The sequence below is a fragment of the Delphinus delphis genome, chromosome X (assembly GCF_949987515.2).
Source record: "Delphinus delphis chromosome X, mDelDel1.2, whole genome shotgun sequence".
NCBI lineage: Eukaryota > Metazoa > Chordata > Mammalia > Artiodactyla > Delphinidae > Delphinus > Delphinus delphis.
Genome location: NC_082704.1, coordinates 27,223,214 through 27,243,484, shown reverse-complemented (window position 1 = coordinate 27,243,484; position 20,271 = coordinate 27,223,214). Strand labels below are relative to the sequence as shown.

At 44.1% G+C, this 20,271-nt stretch overlaps 1 long non-coding RNA gene across 1 annotated transcript in view; it reads left to right on the top strand.

The window, feature by feature from the left end:
* Positions 1 to 20,271, top strand: part of LOC132418928 (uncharacterized) — a 59,463-nt gene that overhangs the window by 23,005 nt on the left and 16,187 nt on the right. The window contains exons 4-5 of the long non-coding RNA XR_009518054.1: positions 4,031 to 4,084; positions 12,738 to 12,811. This is a non-coding gene — a long non-coding RNA (uncharacterized lncRNA). The remainder of the gene's footprint in view (positions 1 to 4,030; positions 4,085 to 12,737; positions 12,812 to 20,271) is intronic.

Sequence of the window (20,271 nt, the reverse complement as noted above, 5' to 3'; positions counted from 1 at the left end):
GGTCTCCATATCTCCCTTCACCTGAGCCTCTCTTGTGGTGAAGAAGTCATGAATCTATTTCTTTTGAAAGCTGCCCAGGGAATTGGGCAAGATTATATTAGAGATGCCTAAGTTCTGGGAGTTTTGATTTTGGAACTGACATGGAATTCAGGATTAATAGAGGTATTGTAGTCCCATCTGGAATTTTATCTCAGAATCACAGGGAGATCAGCCCAGCTAACTGTGCTGCAGTAAGATTTGGAACTAGACATCTCAGCCGCAGTTTACTCTCTTGCAAGTGACTTGAGCGGGTGCAGGAGGAATAAGCTCTGCTCTCACCTCTCATCCTTAGCGCTACCCAGAAAAGCAGGGGTGGAGGCTGGAGAGGGTGTGGCAGCAAACTTGGGCCCGGATACCTGACAAGTGGCCGACTTTATTAAATGCCTACTGTTTGGTGACTGAGCCAGGCATTGTGGAGCAGGGAGACTGAGAGGACAGCTTTCTACAAACAAACCCTGCCTGTTCTTGCTTTTGGGCCTCCATCAAGTTGTTTTCTCCAATTGGCAGGCCTTCCCTCTCTTCTTAGCTTATTGAAAATCCTCACCATCCAGGAAGTTCCACCTCTTGCGTGAAGTTCAGCAAACTTTTACCGAGGCCCTTGCAGTTCCCCAGCCCTCTTTGGGGGATATAAAGATGAATAAAGACTTACTCCCTGTCCTCGGGCGGACTATGCTATATAAATATATTGTCCTGCTTGGGTCACTGTTGCTTCATGTTTCTTCCTTTCTCCTCTTCAGCCAAAGCTTAAGCCCCTTGAGGGCAAAGGCTATGTTTCGGGGGGCTCACAGCCACTTCAAGTTGGGTGATTCACTAGAAGGACTCATAAGATTCAACAGTGGGTTTTAGTCACAGCTAAGCTTTCTTACGGCAAAGGATACAGAGAAAGGCAGTGGGAAAAATATACGCATCGCTCAGGCACAGGCTTCCAAGTTCTTCCCTACCCAGGGCCACACAGGAGCAGCTCACAGCAAACTACAGGGACACCTGTGACATGTCTGTGCCCAGGAAAGTCCACCAAGTCTCAGGGTCTGAGGTGTTTATGAAACAAAACTCAGGACTCCAGCATCGAAAGCAGGTACATCATGGCTCTTCTCAAACACTCCTGAGAGGTCCTCCCTGAACTGGTACAAACATGCCCCATTTCTCTGGACAGATACGTAAAACAACAAGGTCAATCAGAGACATAAAAAAGCCTTCTGAGGGCCATAGTCCCTGGGGTAGGTCAAGGGTCAATTATGATGTCAGGCTCCCCTGGAGACACACAAGGACTGATTGACGAGACCTTCTGTTTTAACTCCTTCTTCCAAGCTGTGTCTGGTACAGTTCATGTCCCCTCTCAGAGTGCTCAGTGTGGGGCAACACAAGACCTGGCGTCTCCTCCGAGCTCCACTCAGATACACGTCACTATCTACTCACCCCATCCAGTCCCGTAGACACTGGCACGTGAACCTGTCAAAATGTGAACTCGAACCGCCCCGCCCCCAACCACTCTTTCCCATCTCAGTAACTGTCAGCATCAGTTGCTCTATTGCTCAAGCCCCCAGATCTGGGCATCATCCTTGATTCTCCTCTTCCTCTCACCTCCCACAGCCAATCTGTAATTCCTGTTGGTTCGAACTCTGAGGCGTATCCCAAATGTGCCGACCTCCCATTCTTTCGAGCACCCTGCTCCAATCCACCATCATCTTCCATCTGCGTTACTGACCTTCTTAATGTTTCTGTTTGTCTCCCTTATGGTGTGTTCTCCCCTCACCACCCAGAGTGATCCTTCAAACTGTGTAGCAGATGTCGTCACTCCCTGCATTCACAGCCTCCAGTGGCTCCAATGTGCTCGGATTAAAATGCAAGCATTTCACTGCCCTGCTCCCTCATCATGCTCCAGCCCCAGAGCCGGTGGGTCAGTCTGTGTCCTCCTTGTGTGATATTCCTTCTTCCAGGACTGTTCTTCCCCTAACTCTTCAAATGCTTGGATCCTTCTCATCCTTAGCATTTTATTCCCACCGTCAGCCCCTCATAGAGACCTTCTCTGACCACCCTCTTGAAGGTAGCCTTGCCTCTTGCCTCACCTGAAATCATGACTGTTTATATATTTGCTGTCACTCAGCGCTGGCTGGAATGTAAGCTTGTGAGAGAAGACGCTTTTCTATCTAGTCCACAGTTTATATCCCCAGCACCCAGCACCATGGCAAATTCAGAGTAGGCATTCAGAAATATTTGTTGGTGCATGTAGCAGATAATTAATAAATAAGCAGTATGTGACTACTTAACAGTGACGAGCCGGTCTCTGCCCTTAAAAGTTTACATTCTACTGGAAAGTTGGGTGAGAACCAGCAAAACATGCAGAAAACTTCTCTGTGCTTTCCGGTATCCAACATAGGGCATGTCAGTCCTGCTGTCCTGGACAGCAGAAACCAGCAGACTGCAGAGGGGCCCCATCGAGCAGCTCGAATCTCTCCAGCCCATTGCTCTCTTTGATGGGCTTCTAGGGGCTGTTGGAAGGGAGATACCAGCAGCCTGGAAATTCCAAATGGAAGGCAAGGATCGTGGGGCACTGCTGTCTTCTGCAGGGTAGGGGCAGTGGTGTTTTTGCCAGAGCAGTGCTACCAGTGTACTTGCACCATGCTTCTGGCTTCTTCAGAGCCTGACTTTATGGGTCTCAAGAGATCCTGGAACTGTCTAATATTCTTCAATAAATTTCCTTTCTACTTAAACTAGTCAGAGTGGATTCTGTAGTTTGCAACTAAGAACTCTGACCTATCTAACAGGTTGAGGGGGGAAAAAAGATGGAAAATCAGAATCCTGACTTATAACTGACACTTAAGCTTGAATGGAAAATGTTAAAATTATACTGACGTTGGGGGCATGACTTTGAAATTGAACTAACACGTGTAACTATATCCAAGTGATATGCTAAGTTTGAGGGAGAGTAATTTATTTACTCACATGCCTGGGGAAAATTGTGTATGTGTTTTTTTTTTTTTAGATCTTGGGGGTAGGAGTTTATTAATTAATTTATTTATTTTTGCTGTGTTGGGTCTTTGTTTCTGTGCGAGGGCTTTCTCTAGTTGTGGCAAGCGGGGGCCACTGTTCATCGTGGTGCGTGGGCCTCTCACTGTCGCGGCCTCTCGTTGCGGAGCACAGGCTCCAGACGCGCAGGCTCAGTAGTTGTGGCTCACGGGCCTAGCTGCTCCGCGGCATGTGGGATCCTCCCAGACCAGGGCTCGAACCCGTGTCCCCTGCATTGGCAGGCAGACTCTCAACCACTGCGCCACCAGGGGAGCCCTGTGTATGTTTTTATGTGTATGTACAGGTCCGTTAAAAAAAGACAAGCATTTTCTTCTTTCAGTTATATGCTATTATAAACCAGCATAGCTTTTATTACAAGTATGTCAGTTACTAAGGGAAAGAGACTTAAAATATTTTAAGAAAGCAAAACTAAAGTATAGGGACTCCTCCCATACAGGAACTCACGTGTTCCCAGAGAGTTTAACAGAGAGTTAGCTTAAAATGTGTATCCTCCCTTATGGTCAAAGTCCTACAAGTGAAAACAAAACACCATTTCCCTTATCAAGTTGGCAAAGACTTTTTAAAAATGTTATTACTCAGTGTTGGTGAAAGTGTGAAGAGATAGGTACTTATATGCCCTGCTGCTAGACATGTAAGTGAGTACAACCTTTCTAGAAAGCCATTCTACAGTCTGGAACAAGGGCCTAAAAAATGTTCATATTCTTTTTCCCAGTAAACTCAATTCTAGGAGATTCATGTTAAGGAAATGATCAGAGATTATGTGCAAGAATGTTCCTTGCAGCAGTTTTGTAATACCGAAATCTTGGAAGCAAGATAGATGTTTAACACTCAGGAAATAGTACCATCACAAGGTGAAATATTATGCAGCCGTCGCTGTGGAGGCTTTTGAATACAGGCACGTAGAGTGATGATGATGGTGGTGGTGATGATGGCCAGCACTTATTGATCACTTACTATTTGCCAGGGACGACTACACCTCTTCACGGGAATTCTCGGATCCTTGAAACAACACTTTAAGGTGAGTGCTATGATTATTCTCATTTTGCAGATAAGAAAGCTGAGGTTCAGAGAGCTTATGTAACTTGCCCAAAGTCACGCTGTAAGTAAGCAACAGAGCCAGGGCTTGAATCCAGGCCTGACTACTCCAAATTTACATAAAGGCTGTTAACGGTAGTAATCTTTAGGTGATGGGATTATAGTGATTTTTAAAATTTTCTAGTTTCTATTTTCCTTTATGCTCTCAATTTTATACAATAATCACTTATCAGTTTTATAATCGGAAAAAAAAAAAGCAGCTCCTCCCAGGTATTCCTGCCACCCAGGGATATAGTGACTTCTGGCGGAAGTGTCCAGGAATGAGGGTAGGGCCGAGGGCCTTGGGGCGGGAAATACTGAAGAGTTTCCTTGGGCTCGGCCTCCCCTGCTCCATGGTTTTTCCTAAGAACACTGCCCCCTAACTGGACTGGACAAGCAGCCGCCTTGGTCTGGGTTCTTGCTTCTGTCCAAGTAGAGTCTTGCTGAGGAAAGGAATGGCATATGAGCAGTGGCAGAGGGCGGGAACTGCCTGGGCTTTGAACTTCCTCCTAAAACTGCCTACCTAAATTCCTGGGTTTCACACTGCTTGCCTCGTAGCTGTGTGCTATGCAGCAAGAGTTCTGATTTGGCGCCTCTGGTACGCTTCTCTGCCACCTCTGCCTTTAGACCAGGGGTCAGTCAGCCTCCTTCTGGCTCTGGCTGGGCAGCAACCTTGTTGAGGGGGCCTCGTGTGGCCGCCAGCGGGTCATCACAGCTTGTCCTGTCTCCATACGTGAATCGGCGACTCCACCTCCCACCTGATCACAAACGGTCTTTTCCCCAGACTTGGGTCGTTGAGGGAAGATGAGGCAAGAAAATGCAGCAGACTCAGTGTGACCCCCTGCTCTAGGCCTGGGAAAGCTTCCTCAGTGCTCCTGCCTTACCAAGAATAAGTCAGTCCATGAAAGAAAGACACTCAGGGAGTTTGCCTCAGGTTAACCGAGAGACCTGGGGATGAAACTGAGCCCTCCTGCTTTCTGGGCCCCCTGTGCTGTCTATATTTAGCCACACTGCCCCAAGCCTTGTCCACCTTGTCTGAGAGCCAAAGCAGGCAGTCTGCTCATGAACATTCCTGTGCCTGCCAGCTCACGCCAGCCAATCATTTAGATGTCTGTCTTAAAACGCGAGGCTCCCCTTGCACCCAACTCCGAGGGCCTGCAGAGAATACACACCAAGGGATTCACAGCCCGAGTTTTTCCCGAGGCCAAGTGACCTCAGACAAATGCCTGAAAGTGAAAGGCATGTGTCTCACTGCTTCGCCTTGGCAGGGCTCAGCCGGTGGCTCCCTCTCAGACCCACTGTTCCTGGCCACAGTTCTTTGAGTGTGTTGACCTACTTTCTCCCCTTCGGAGGGAAAACAGAAACCAATGCATGTCTCGTGAGTGCTCTTGCTTTCAGGAATGTTGATTCTTCTGCCCCCTTGTCCTTTCCACGCTCCATTATCACTCTGCTCTACCCACTTCAAGCATGACTGGAGCAGAACCCTGAGTGGCGCTTACTGTCCCTGTTTTACAGCTGTGTTTTCAGAGGTGGTGTGGCCCACACGTCACGGGGATGGGGACAGAGCCTGCCCACCCCTCCTTTCCCTACTGTAGCCCCTGCTGTTAAGTGGCATGCTCTGGAGTGAAGTTGCTTCTGCATGAGAACCTTTTGGGAATCAGCAGGGTGTCTCTGACTTTGTGACTGGGGGCATTATGGACTGAGAGACATCCAGCTTGACTTGACCATTTCCTACATCTTCGATGTGGGCCTCCGAGAAGAGTCTTAGGTGGCTCAACCCTTTAGTTGCTTTGACAGGCAGAATTCTTTGGACAGTGTGTACAGGTGACTCTCAAATACATACATTGAGATTTTCGGTGGCAAATTAATCGTTTTAGGCTGTCTTTACCCTTCCCAGTATGCATGCCATTGCCCACTTCTCTAGACATCAGTTAGAATCAGCTTGGAAAATATATACTTATTTTAATATCAGTCTGAGAAAAATTAATTAGATGGATAAATCCGCTGGGGTTCAGAGGTAGGTTATGGCTGCGTCGTATGATGGATTCCAGAGTGCCTCTGGGATTATTGACTGGCTTTAATAAGCTGCCATGTCTGTTCTCCATGACCGTGGGTAATTGAGTGTATCTTATTTAGCTCCTCTATCCCTGGCTGCTTTGTCTCCTTTCTTCCCAACTCGTCCCTGTGTGCAGAGCAGATCATATATAACCAGCCTGCCTTCTAGCATCCTATTAGATTTCATTGACGTTGGGTAACATGTGATCTTAGAAAGGTTCCAGGTCCTTTTCACCAGCTCCAAAATCATATTGGAGTCGTGGTGGCCACAGGAGGCTGCACCTCAGCAGCCGGCTGGGCCAGGGTTAGGGTGAGCCCTCCCTCTGGAGAGCTGAGCCAGCAGCAGGTGGGGAGACAGGGTGTGGCCGCGGACGACAGTCAGGGATCTCTGCTTCTTGTGGCTGTAAAGCGCCTGTCCTGCACTGGATCATCTGGGTTGGTCGGAGGCACAATGAGAATGAATAACAACGGGACCTCTGTCTCCCCAGAACTGGAGAGGGGAGGGTGCGACTGGGATGGGGCACGAGGGTGAACTGCAGGCAGTGGATAGACAGGGTGATATTACTGAGGAGGTGAATGATGGAGGGGACGATAATGAAAGTTATTACCTTAACGTATGCCTCAAAGTTTCCCCAAGACGCTGAAGTGAGAAGAGCCAGACTGGCAGGGTGGTGAGAAGGGGGGCAGCAGTTGGAAGCAGCTCACCGAACCTACCCTGTGATAGCCAGCACACTCCGGTGCCACGCTGACCTATGCAGCCTTGTGTGACGAGGGCAATGTGCTTTGTGTGCGCTCCCCAGTGTGGCAGTCATTAGCCACGTGTGGCTTTTGAGCACTTAAAGTGTGGCTGGTGTGACTGAGGAACTGAATTTTTAGTTGTAGTTAATTTTAATTAATTTAAATTGACCTACATGAAAAGATGCTCATCATTGCTAATTATTAGAGAAATGCAAATCAATACTACAATGAGATATCACCTCACACTGGTCAGAATGGCCATCATCAAAAAATCCACAAACAATAAATGCTGGAGAGGGTCTGGAGAAAAGGGAACCCTCCTACACTGTTGGTGGGAATGTAAATTGGTGTAGCCATTATGGAAAACAGTATGGTGGTTCCTCAAAAAACTAAAAATAGAGCTACCATATGATCCAGCAGTCCCACTCCTGTGCATATATCTGTAGAAAGCCATAATTCGAAAAGATACACGCACCCCAATGTTCATAGCAGCACTGTTTACAGTAGCCAAGACATGGAAACAACCTAGGTGTCCATCAACAGAGGAGTCGATAAAGAAGGTATGGTACATGTATACAATGGAATATTACTCAGCCATAAAAAGAATGAAATAATGGCATTTACAGCAACATGGATGGACTTAGAGATTATCATCCTAAGTGAACTAAGTCAGAACGAGAAAGACAAATACCATATGTATGATATCACTTATATGTGGAACCTAAAATATGACACGAATGAGCTTATTTACAGAACAGAAACGGACTCACAGACATAGAAAACAAACTTATGGTTACCAAAGGGGAGAGGGGGTGGGGGAGGGATGGATGGGGAGTTTGGGATTAGCAGATGCAAACTAGTATATATAGGGTGGATAAACAAGGTCCTATATAACACAGGGAACTATATTCAGTATCCTGTGATAAACCATAATGGAAGAGAATATGAAAAAGAATATATATATATATCTATAACTGGGTCACTTTTGCTATACAGCAGAAATTAGCACAACATTGTAAATCAGCTATACTTCAATAAAATTTAAAAAGTAAATAAATAAATTGACCTAGCCGTGTATGGCTAGTTTGTCCAATGGGGGCAGTGCAGCCCTAGAGTCATGGTTGACAAGGGTGAGTGGGGCGGTCCACATAGCACAGGGAGATCAGCTCAGCTCGGTGCTTTGTGACCACCTAGAGGGGTGGGATAGGGAGGGTGGGAGGGAGACGCAAGAGGGAGGTGATATGGGGATATATGTATATGTATAGCTGATTCACTTTGTCATAAAACAGAAACTAACACCCCATTATGAAGCGATTATACTCCGATAAAGATGTTAAAAAAAAATAAAGCACGGACTGCAGCCGGCAGCCCTGGCGTAAATCCTGGTTTGCCATTTACTAACTCTGCAACCTTGCACAAGTTATCCAACGTCTTTGAGCCTATTTCCTCATCTGTAAGATGGGGAGCCTAACAGTACGGACATCACAGAGGGCTGTTGGAAAGATTGAATGAGGTAATCCATGTAAAACTCTCAACAAAGTGCCTGGCATCTATGAGGCTCTCAGTAAATGGTTGCTGTCAGGATGTTTTGATGTTAAGATGTTATGATGTTTCGTCCTATCTTACTTTTCTGTGCTTTGGCCCTCGTCGCTGAACATGAGTAAATCAACCTGACTTGCTAAGTGCCTGGAGGTGTGAGGATAATAACATTTGCCCTTATTGACTCCCTTGAGCTCCATAGCACAGGATCTGTTATTTGATTTTGTAACTTTATTGTGTCTGAGCTCTGAATGAAATGAGAGTTTTTAATGAAAGAAAAGATGAAATAGTCAAGGTCAGAATAATAACATGAAAAAAAGTCACATGTCCCACATTTCCAATTCCACATTCATTGAACAGGCATTTGCTGAGAGACTAGTGATTACAAGCACAGACTCTGGAGCTAGACTGACTGGGCTTGTATCCATTACTAGCTGTGTAACTTGAGCAAAGTTACTTAATTTCGTATTTGTCTTTATTTCCTATTTGTCAATTGGGCATAATACTACCTGCCTCATAGGGTTGTTGTAAATGAATCAATACATGTAAAGCACTTATAGAATTACTTGGCACTGATAAGCACTTGATAAATATTGGCTGATGTGATTACTATATGCTAGGCACTATATTAGGTGCTGGTAAAACAAAGCTAAGGAAGTACCATCCCTGCCCTCATTAAGCTTATAGGCTAGTAGAGGGAGAGAGCTACATGAACATAGAAATACAATAAGATACTACAGAAAATAAAGATGGAAGATGCTCAGGATGCTGAGGGGACATCAAGAGAGAAGAGAGCAAGTTGGCTTGGTTGGAGGGCAAAACTTTTCATAGAGCTGGAGAGCAGGTAGTGGTGGGGTGCGTCGCAGGTACATGTTTGTAGAAATAAACAAGGATGATGCATCCAGAGAACTAAAGGCAATTGATAAATTGGTATGCCTAGGGTGTAAGGGAGAGGGAGTAAGCGGAAGACAGGATTGAAAAGGTCAGCAGGAAGCAGGTCCTGAAAGACCTTATACGTTAGGTATAAGAATTTGTACTTTATCTTCTTTTAAAAAATAAATTATTTATTTTTGGCTGCATTGGGTCTTCGTTGCTGCACATGGGCTTTCTCTAGTTGCGGTGAACGGGGGCTGCTCTTCATTGCGGTGTGCGGGCTTCTCATTGTGGTGGCTTCTGTTGTTGCGGAACATGGGCTCTAGGCACGTGGGCTTCAGTAGTTGTGGCACACGGGCTCAATAGTTGTGGTGCACGGGCTTAGTTGCTCCGCGGCATGTGGGATCTTCCCAGACCAGGGCTCGAACCTGTGTCCCCTGCATTGGCAGGCGGATTCTTAACCACTTCGCCACCAGGGAAGTCCTGTACTTTATCTTGAACAATGGGAAACCATTGAAAGGTTTTAAGAAAGGAAGTACCATGATCAAGGGATTTTAGAAGGACCCTACTGGCAGCAGTTGGGGGTCAATACTGGAGGCAGAGATATCAGCTAAGAAACTATTGTAGTCATCCAGGCATGAGATGATGAGATTGATGACCTAAGGTAACTGTCACGGGGATGGAAAGGTGGGGAACAGTACTGGAGATGTTACGAAGAGGTCCAACTGACTGGTGAATACAGAAGGAGGACCGGTTTTGAAGAGGAAGTCGATGGAGTCATTTTGGGACACACTGGGTTTATGTAAGGCATTTGATAGTAGTTCTGGAACTCCTAGAAGAAGGAGGTGAGGACTGGAGATACAAATGTGGGAGACATTAGAACTCTGCATCAGGCCCCCTTTTTCTCATTCTCTGCTTTCTTCCTAGGTTATTTATTCCCAGGGCTTTAAATACTGTATCTGTATTGATGAATTCAATTTCTAAACTTCCATCTCTAGCCCTGACCACCTCACTGAAGTCTATCTAGACTTCTTTAACTAGCCATCTACTTAGGATCTCCAGTTGGGTGACTCATACACATCTCAAATTTAGCATGTCCAGAACTCAGTTCTTGAAGCAATCCCCAACCCCGCTTGCTCCTCCCCTTGTCTTCCAGCCTCAGTGAATGGCACCTACCATGTGTCTAGTTGCTTCAGCCAAACACCTGAGGGTCAGACACTCTGGTTGTTCCTTCAAGCTGCCTTTGTAAGAATTCCTTCCCCTGCCCGTCTCTTCTGAATCTCATTCTACTCTTCAGGCTCTTCTTGAAGTAATCCTAAGATCATACATTTCCCATGGCTTCAACAACCTCCATCCATCTCCCGACTCATTCATTCAGCAGATATTCATTGAGTACCTTCTAGGTGCTAGAGATTCATCAGGAACAAGGCAAATAGAGTTGCCACTCTCATGGAGCTTACATGCAAGTGGCAGGGAAAAAATATAATGAACAAGCAAACCAACAAATGAAACAACCGCAGATGACAGTAAGCGCTGGGAGAGAGTAAAACAGGAGATGCGATGCGACACTGACCAGGCTCGGGGCCTACTTAGTTGGGATGATCAGGGAAGGCCTCCCTGAGGAGCTGACACTGGAGCTGAGACGTGGATGATGAGAGAACATTTTAGGCAAGTTCAAAGACCCTCAAGAGGGAGCAAATTATAGCTGGGAGCATAGCAAACAAGGATGGGATGAGATCAGAGATTTAGGCAAGGGCTGTATCTTACTAGGTCAAAGTAGAGAGCTTAGATGTTATGCAAAGTGTATTCAGAAGTCCTTGGAGGGCTTCAAAGCAGGGAGACTGATATGAGCTGATTTATATATTTAAAAGTGGGCTCTGGCTGTTGTGTAGAGAATGGCCTATGCAAGCAGGGAGACCGGGGAGGAGACTGTTGCAGTGATCTGGGAGAGATGACAGTAGCCTGCATTACAGTGGAGGCCACGGGCATGGAGAGAAGTAGAGAGACAGAGTATGTTTATTGGACAGAGGACTGGTGGAGTTTGCTGGATGAGGGATGGGAGATGAGGGAGAGGAAGGAATCAAAGGTACCAGCACAGTACCTAGTAGGTGCTCAATGAATATTTGCTGAATGAATGAGTCAGGATACGGATGGAGGTTGTTGAAGCCATAGGAAATGTATGATCTTAGGATTACTTCAAGAAGAGCCTGAAGAGTAGAATGAGATTCAAAAGAGACGGGCAGGGGAAGGAACGCTTACAAAAGCAACTTGAAGGAACAACTAGGGTGGTAGGAGGAGAAACAGGAAAGTGTGACAGTACAGAAGGCAATCGTGTTTCCCTCTCCAGAAGTAACCAATGCTAACAGATGGGCGGGTAGCCTTCCAAATCATCTTCTGTATATTTACATACATTCACGAATGTTTATATTACATGCATATGTAGTTTGGGGTTTTATGTAAATGAACTCATAGTACATGCATTATTCTAGCACTTGCTTTTTTTTTTTAAAAAGAAACAGCTTTGTTGAGCTATAATTCACATACCATACAATTCACACATTAAAAGAGTACAATTCAGTGGTTTTTAGTTACATTCACAGATATGTGCAACCACCACCATCATCAGTTTTTGGAACATTTTCATCACCTCAAAAAGAAACTCTGTACCCTTTAGCTATCACTCCCTTATCCACAATCCCCACCCATAACCCTGAGCAACCACTAATCTCCTTTCAGTCTCTACAGATTTGCCTATTCTGGACTTTCATATAAATGGAAGTATATAATAGGTGGTCTTTTGTGACTGGCTTGTTTCACTTAGCACATGTTTTTGAGGTTCCCCTATGTTATAGCATGAGTCAGAACTTCAGTCTTTTTATTGCTGAATAATATTCCATTGTGCATATAGACCACATTTGGTTGATCTATTCATCAGTTGGTGGACACCGGGTTGTTTCCACTTTTTGGCTATTATGAATAATACTGTTCTGAACATTCAAGTACAAGTTTTGGTGTAGACGTATATTTTCATGACTCTTGAGTATGTACCAAGGAGTGGAATTGCTGGGTCATATGGTAGCTCTATGTTTGACGTTTTGAGGAACTGCCACACTGTTTTCCAAGGTGGCTGCACCATTTTACATTCCCACAAGCAGCCTGTAAGGGTTCCAGTTTCTCCACATCTTCACCAACACCTGTTACAATCTATCTTTTTGGTGATTGCCATACTCAGGGTTGTGATATCACTTGCTTTTGAATTTAAGGTGCCTTGAATATTGTTCCATTTCAGCACATATAGATTTCTTGTGTATATAAGTGCTATGTAATATTCCACAGAGACTGTGCTTTTCAAGATGATCCTATCTGTACTGTTGTGTTGTTTCCTCCCCCAGGGCTCAGCACAATGGACATAGAAACAGCAGAGGTCGATGACTGCATTGATCCAAATTTGGAAGTTGTGTGGCAGGTAAGGCAGGAGGATGAGGTGAGAATGGTGTTGATGGTAATGGTGAGAGAGTTCTTGAAGTGAGTTACCAACGCTGGTGCATAACATTCCTGTGTAAGTGACAGTGAAGAGGAGCTGGAGTGGATGATACAGCATAGTGGCTGGAACCTTAAAAGTAGGGGTTTTGCATGACACTGGAAAGATAGTTTTGTTTTGTTTTGTTTTGCATTTACCCATTTCCTTTGTTGAGTTTTTCTTTCTTTTTTCTAAGATAAGTTGGGACGAAGTGAGAGAGTGGCATGGACATATATTCACTACCGAATGTAAAATAGATAGCTAGTGGGAAGCAGCCACATAGCATGGGGAGATCAGCTCGGTGCTTTGTGACCCCCTAGAGGGGTGGGATAGGGAGGGTGGGAGGGAGACGCAAGAGGGAGGGGATATGGGGATATATGTATATGTATAGCTGATTCACTTTGTTATAAAGCAGAAACTAACACACCATTGTGAAGCAATTATACTCCCATATAAATGTTAAAAAAAAAAGATTACATCATTCACTGTTTGTCTTCTTTAACAGATAATTCAGAACATAATATAACCTTCCTTTGTGACTCAGAATGGCCATTATGACCATCTGCTTTTGCCCTGGGCCTTTGAGGCATGTAGGAATATGTCTTTCCCTATTAAATGGGTCCCAGATTTCTGTGCTTTTGAAATTCTATCTCGTTTACTTTCCAGCTTTACTCTTTTTGGTGTCAGAGGCTGAGATCAGCGTATTCTAGGTTCTTCTAATGTACAGGTGTTTGACCAAGGACTGACCCCATACACCTCCTGTGAAGTTCATGGATTTTATGATGGCCATGTGACATGCTGTTTAGATGTTTTTTTCTTTTCTAGGTTTGTGGTTATATTATGGCAGAGGTTATGAGAAATCTGATCTCCAGAGAAGTGTCGGTGCTTCTTTAATATGATATAGCTATTTGGGGCTAGTTTTCTAGCATTGCAGGAGTTAATGAATAAGTTTGTATTTACCTTATCCACACTCTTTTTAATGGTAGAGACCTGCTCTGTCCAATACAAGTAGCCACTAGGTACATGAAGCTTTTACAATTTAAATATAAATTAATTGAGTAAATCAGTAGTACTAGCCACATTTCAAGTTCTCAGTAGTCACGTGTGGCTAGTGGCTACCGTACTGGAGAATGCAGGTGCACAACATTCCCATCATCACAGAAAGTTCTGTTTTTCAGCAGTGGTCTAGACTTCGAATCAGTCTCCTCTCAGGTTTCCCCTTTCCAGATTGAAGTCGCATGTTTTCAGCATGTCCTTGTGCAGTAGCCATGTTCCTACTACTCTGCGATACCCCCTGGCCTCCTACCCTGATCATGTCACTTGCCCGCTGTCAGTGTCTTAGTTCCTGTTGCTGCTATAACAAATTACCACAAACTTCATGGCTTAATACAACACAAATTTAGTATCTTACAGTTGTGGAGATCAGAAGTTTAAAATAAGCCATTTTGGGACTTCCCTGGTGGCGCAGTGGTTAAGAATCCGCCTGACAGTGCAGGGGACACGGGTTCGAGCCCTGGTCCAGGAAGATCCCACATGCCGCGGAGCAACTAAGGCCACGCACCACAACTACTGGGCCTGCGCTCTAGAGCCCACGAGCCACAACTACTGAAGCCCGCACACATGGAGCCCGCGTTCCGCAACAAGAGAAGCCACCGCAGTAAGAAGCCCGCCCACTGCAGCGAAGAGTAGCCCCTGCTCAAGGCAATTGGAGAAAGCCCGTGCACAGCAACAAAGACTCAAGGCAGCCATAAATAAATAAATAAATTTATTTTTTAAAAAATCCGCCATATTTTAGCTTCCAGAAGCCACCTGCATTCCTTGGCTCCTGGCCCCTTCCTCCATCTTCAAAGCCAGCACGTAGCATCTTCAAACCTCTCTCTCACTGTCTGACCTCTGCTTCACATTGCCTCCTCTAACTCTGACCCTCCTGTCTGTCTCTTATATGGACTCTGTAATTAGAATAGGCCCACCTGGATAATCCACGATAATGTCCCCCTCTTAAATCCTTAACTTAATCACCCCTGCAAAGTCCCTTTTACCATGTAAGGTAACATTTCCACAGATCCCAGGGGTTAGGATGTGGACATCTTTGGGGAATCATGATTCAGCCTACCATAACAGGCAGTGTTCTCCAGTGGCATCTTGTTTTCCTTGAGGACCAGTGCTGCACAGAGTATGCCACACACTGATACGCCAAGGTTTTATGCAAAGGAAGGAGAATATTTTAAAATCTTATTTTCTGCCTCCATCCTGTCTGGAAATACCAAACTTTGGTTGTTCTGACTCCTCAAAATCTGATCCTGTGAGTACAGTGGCACAGGAGTATCTTACAGGCAAGGCAGATCCACAGCTGACTCAGCGTCCTATCAAGAGTGTTTACCCCACTGTAACACAGTTGCTCCTTCAGGGCTGATCTCTGCCAGCCTTCCTTAAAAACAAACAACATGCACACATACACACAAACAAACCCCCCCAAACTGGGAGCTTGTTATATTAACCAAAGCAAAGCCTCCTGAGCTTCTCTTTGCCAAGGAAAGGGTGGCAGATGAAAGCCTGAGTCATTCCCAGGAGAAGCAGCAGCAGAAACCAGTGCAAAATTGGTCTTCGACTTCCAGTCTGGACAAGATGGCATAGACTCATTTCTCCATGCTCCTCGCAGCTAAGCATAATTATGAATCCTAGAAATAATTCAAGAGGCAACCAAAGGAGAATTCTAGAAGATGTAAAGAGGACGGTAGAATGGTTAGGAATTCCAGGACTGGAGGAACGCTATGGTAGCCTTATGACTTACTACCCAACAGAAGAAGGCGACCCAGGCCCAGCATTTCCCAGCTGCCAACCTAGCAACAGTGGCTCAGATGGGCTGCTTCTCCGTCTGGTTTGAATGGGAGTCCTGCTGACAACACCAAGTGAGCATGGCAACTCCAGCAAAGGGAGTCTAACAGGGAGCCCCACTGACAAGAAGCAGCCAGGGAAAGTGCTTTCCTTTCCCACCAGGCCAGAGACTCCCCCCCGCCACCAAAAGATACTGTGCAACCAGGGCACCATCAAGAGGAAATCCCACTACAACAAGTAGTCTGGCTCAGGAAGCCTTTGTCCCCATGGTCTTAAGGATCCCCTCTCCCCAAAAGAGATACCAGGAGGGCATACAGCACTGGCAAGTGTGTGTGTGGGGTTCCACCAGAGTAAGCAAAGCCAGGGAAGATTTGTTGTTTCCACAGACTAGAGACTCACTTCCTCCACCTAGAGACATCCAGGCAACGCAGCCTGGTAAAGCACCTTCTGCTCCCTCAGGCAACACCAGCAGGGACCAGTGAGGGCCCCATCAGCACCACGTTAACCAATCAGAACAAAACTGCACCACAGAGGCTCTGAAAACTAAATCGTCACTGAAATCACAGCCCACAAAAGTAGGCTAGGACTTGTGTGCTAAACCTAAACATTGACTGCCTGCTAAAATAAAAGATTTAAATAGTCTCCTAACATAGTAGCCGAAATGTCCAGAATACAATGAAAAATCACCCATCATACCAAGAACCAGAAAATCACAACTTGAATGAGAAAAGACAGTCAATCAACTGACATCAATAACGAGATGAATCAGTTGTTAGAATTATCTGACAAGGATTTTAATGCAGCATCACAAAAATGCTTCAGTAAGCAATTGCAACATCTCTTGAAACAAATGAAAAAGTCTGAGCAAAGGAAAAACAAGTTATACAGAAGAACCAAACAGAAATTATAGAACTGAAGAATACAGTAATAGAAATTCAAAACTTGCTATATAGGCTCAGTGGTATAGTGGAGATGACAGATGATAGAATCAGTGAGCTTGAGGATAAACCAATAGAACTTAATCTGAGCAGCAGAGAGAAAATAGACTGGAAAAAAATAGAGCCTCAGAAACCTGTGGGAAATAACAAAAGATCCAACATTCATATCAGAGTCCCAGAAAGATAGCAAAACCAGACAAAGGCAGTGCAGAAAAGGGAGAAAACTATAGACAAGTATCTCATGAACTTAGAAAAATCTTCAACAAAACATTAGCAAAATGAAACCAACAATGTATGAAAGAATTATACACCATGACCAAGTGGGATTTATTCAAGGTATACAAGCCTGGTTCAATATTTTAAAAATCAGTCAAGATAGTCTGCCATATCAAAAGGCTAAACAAAAATCATATGCCCGTATCAATTGGCACAGAAAAACACATTTGATAAAATTCAACATTTATTCGTGATAAAAACTCTCAGTACGCTAGGAATTAGAGGGGAACTTCCTTAACTATGTAAAGAACATCTACAAAAAACATACAGCTAACATTATACTTAATGGTGAAAGACTGAATGCTTTCGCTCTTAAGATTGGAACAAGGCAAGCATGTCTGCTCTTATCACTTCTATTCAACATTTTATTGGAAGTTCTAGATAGTGAAACAAGGCAAGAAAAAGAAACTTTAAAATATACAGATTAGAAAGAACAAAGTAAAACTGTCTCTATTTGCAGAAAACTTGATCATCTTACAAAATCACAAGAAATCTTAAAAAAAAAAAACCCTTCTAGAACTAATAATGGAATTCAGCAAGGCCGTATGATACAAGAGCAACACACAAAAATCCATTACATTTCTATATAGTAACTGGAAATCTAAAAAAAACAATAACACCTTTTATAAGTGCTCCAAAGAAAATGAAATATTTAGGTATAAACTTAACGAAACAGGTACAGGAATTGTATGCTGAAAATTACAAAACACCGATGAAAGAACTTAAGACATTAGTAATTTGAGAGACTGACCGTGTTCATAGATTGGAAAACTCAATTAACATACTAAGATGTCAGTTCTCCCCAAGTTGATTTATAGGTTAATGAAATCTCTATCAAAACCCAAGCAAGGATTTTTGTAGATATAGATAGGCTTATTATAAAATTTCTATGGAGGGAGTTCCCTGGTGGCCTAGTGGTTAGGATCCTGGGCTTTCACTGCTATGGCTATGGGTTCATCCCTGGTCGGGGAACTGAGATCCCGCAAGCCACGTGGTGTAGCTCCCCCCACCCCCCAAATTTTTTTATATGGAAAGGCAAAGGACCTAGTTAAAATGATTTTTATAAAGAATAAACTTTTTGAAAGAATAAACCAGTGTAAAGGCTTACTATATAGCGACAGTAATCAAGCTAGTATGGTAGTAGTGGAAGGGAGACACACTGATAAATGGAACAGAATAGAGAACCCGGAAATAAACTCACACAAATTTGTTCAATTGATTTTTGACAAAGGTGTAAAAGCAGTTCAGTGGAGGAAGGGTAGCCTTTTCAACAGATAGTGCAGGAGCAATTGACATCCATAGGCAAAATAAGTGAACGTTGATCTAAACAGCACACCGTATACAAAGATTAACTCAAAATGGATCACAGACTTAAAGTGTAAAACTATAAAACTTGTAGAAAAAAAGCCCACAGGAGAAAATCTTCATGGGCTGGGGCTCAGCAGAGTGTTCTTAGGCTTGACACCATAAGCATGATCCATAAAAGGAAAAGCTATTATTTGGATTTCATCAAAATTACAAAGTTTTGTTCTATGAAAGATCCTATTAATTATGAGCTACAGAATGGAGAAAATATTTGCAAACTACATATCTGAGAAAAGATTTTTATCTAGAATACATAAAGAACTCTGGAAACTCAAACAATCCTGTTAGAAAATGGGCAAAAGATATGAACAGACATTTCACTAAAGAGGATATACAGATGGCAAATAAGGCATGAAAGGATGCTCAACACCGTAAGTCATCAGGAAAGTGCAAATCAAAACCACAGTGAGGTATTACTACACACCTCTCAGAATAGCTAAAATAAAAAATAGTGACACCAAATGCTGGTGAGGATGCAGAGAAACTGAATCACTCACACATGTATTCTTCAACAGATTAATGGTTAAATAAACTGTAGGACATCCGTGCCATGGAATACTACTCAGCAAGAAAAAGAAATGGGGTATCGGCTCATGTGATAACTTGAATAAATCTCCCAGGAATCCTCCTGAGTGAGAAAAAGCCAGTCTTAAAAGGTTACAATACTATATGATTATTTATATAATACTATTGAAATGACAAAAAACATAGCGATGGGGAACAGGTTAGGGGGTGCCGGTGGTTAGGGAATGGGGCAGATGGAAGGTGAGTGTGGCTGCAGAGGAAGAATCCTTTTGGTGATAGTACAGTTCTGATCGAGTCGGTGGATACGTGAACCTACACATGCGATAAAATTGCATATGACTAAATACACAGACACATACAAACAAATGTTTACAAAGTAAAGCTGGGGAACTCTGGGCAAGATCAACAGTTCACAGCAGTGTCAATACCTTGATTGTAATGTTATACTACAGTTTGACGAGATGTTACCCCTTCGGGAAACTGGATTAAAGAGTATGTGGTATCTCGCTGCATTATTTCCTACAATTGCATGTGACTCTACAATGATCTCAAAATAAAAAGTTCAATTAAAAAAAAGACGAAGACAAAAAATTGAGCCCTTGAACATTTTGCCAGAAGCTGGGCTAAGGAATGTGGCTCGTTGCGCGGGCATGGAACTAGTTGGCCATCTGGCTACAGACTAGATAGTTATAAAGAACAGTGGCTCCCCCAGCCTGGGGATGCAGCCCCTTCGGGAGCCTCTGATAATCCAGGCAGGTATTGTTCACCTTCTGGAAATTCTCAGTAACCAAATTTAATTGCAAATCACTTCCATGAAAAAGCAAGCATTTGCTATATGTCTTCACATCAGAGGGCCACACCAGGAAATCAAAATAGGGTATCTCCAACCTGTCCCCACCCTAGCCCTTCTAAAGTAGGAATCACTGGCCTGATGATTGTTCATGGAGCCAATATGTGAGGCCTGAATGGGCCTGTTAACTCTGTATGGTGAACAGTCGCCACCCCTAACCCTAGTCAGTCAGCCAGTGGGCTCAAACCCCAGGAGGAACTCTGAGGGGGAATGAGAAGCTGTGGGTGATGGGCTGCAAACCCCATTCCATTGCTCAGCCAACACCTCCAAACATATGCTCCGCCGCCTTCTTAGATTCAACACCTTCCTTAGGAGGAGCTCAGAGGGTTTTTATGATCTTTTCCGAAGAGCCCTTTTCATGCCTGTTCTTCAGACCTGGAGCATCTTGAACTTAGCACTTGATTTTAGAGGCGAAACTTGATTTCACAGAGGACCAAACAAACAATGGGAAAAGTGCATTTTCCCTTAATATTAGTTTTTAAGTTAATATATAGAAAAATTGATTTTATTGGTGTACAGTTCTATGAATTTTAACACATGCATAGTTTCATGTAATCACCACCACAGTCAGGATACAGACTGTATCTGGATTCATCCCCCCAAACTCCCTCATGCTG